The sequence below is a fragment of the Egretta garzetta genome, unplaced genomic scaffold (genome assembly GCF_000687185.1).
Source record: "Egretta garzetta isolate BGI_Z169 unplaced genomic scaffold, ASM68718v1 scaffold143, whole genome shotgun sequence".
NCBI lineage: Eukaryota > Metazoa > Chordata > Aves > Pelecaniformes > Ardeidae > Egretta > Egretta garzetta.
Window position 1 is genome coordinate 28,920 of NW_009259310.1, and position 1,421 is coordinate 30,340.

The following is a 1,421-nucleotide window of genomic DNA, read 5'->3' on the forward strand; positions in this document are numbered from 1 at the left end:
AGAGAAATATGGGCTAGAATGCAGGATCCTTGGAGTGAGACTGAATGACAGAAGGAAGTGGAGAGAAGAGAGTTGGATGTGAAAATGAAAGCTCTGAGATGTGACATGGAGTCTTCACAGACACAGGGGGAACAGGGTAAACTAGAGCAGACAGGTCAGAATAGGAGTCTTTCTTGTCCTGTAATGAGCACTGGGCACCCAAAGGCTGTCAAAAGTGCTGCTTTGTAGTGTCGAGGGTAGAACATTGGTCACATATCTTCTGATACCTACAGGATAGGAATCCAGATATAAGCTAGCCTTTTGGACTTCGTTAGAGCCAGTGGTGAGAAACAGGCACTCCCAGAGCATAGTCCTAGGGTAGGTATCAAGACTAGGACAAATTGATCACGCCCTGCAGCTGCCATTTCCTCAACCTTGACTTCAACAGGAGCACGCAACAAGTTCATGTGCTGAGAGCTGAGGTCAAGCGAGGTGGAGTCCAATATATATATCTGGAAGATATTGCAGGTGGGATCCAGGTTCCTAAACAGAAATGCCTAAAGCTTGCCATCTGACTTCCAGCTGCCATACCTCAAGGGCATGTGTCACCCATAAATCATGTATGAGACTTGCCAACCCAGTGTAAATGTCTTGGGTATTTTAGGACATCTGAAATTACTTTGAACGTTTACTTTTTGAAGGACAGTCCCACTTTTGTGATTGAGCTAATCATCAAGGTCTGCTTAGAACCAGCAACAAAAACTCAGAGGATAACCAAGATCATCTTAACTCAGGTGTAGAATGAAGTGCCTATGACTGTATAAGTGAAATGAACCGCAGTATGCATATCCCAGGTCCTCTCTGAATGTAAAGTCCAGGGCATACTCCCCTGCAGCATGTGATGAAGAGCTCAGTGGGCCTCATAACATCTTGTCTTTTCTCATTCTTCACATTGCTTGTCTCATGGTATTGGAGAGAAATTCAAGAAACTAGGCATTCTTTTTCTTGCTGAAATATGCTTTTTTTTTTCTCAGATTGCCTCTGTTTGCCCTGAAACAGACATGCCTGCAAAGTAAAGAATGTGCAATATGTTCTGTTTCCCTTTGGCTAACACAGGAGTAGCACAATGAACAGTACTACATCATAAAATACTCTACAGGACAGCAGGATGGCTATGATGTAGTCGCCATTACAGAAACATGGTGGGATGCCTCCCATGACTGGAGTGCTGCGATGGATGGCTACAAACTCTTCAGAAGGGACAGGCAAGGAAGGAGAAGCAGCAGGGTGGCTCTGTATGTTAGGGAGCGTTTTGATTGTACAGAGCTTGATGCTTGTGGTGAGGCAGAATGCTTATGGGTGAGGATGAGGGGGGAGGACAACAGAAAAGATATCCTGTTGGGAGTCTGTTACAGACCACCCGACCAGGATGAGGATGTTGA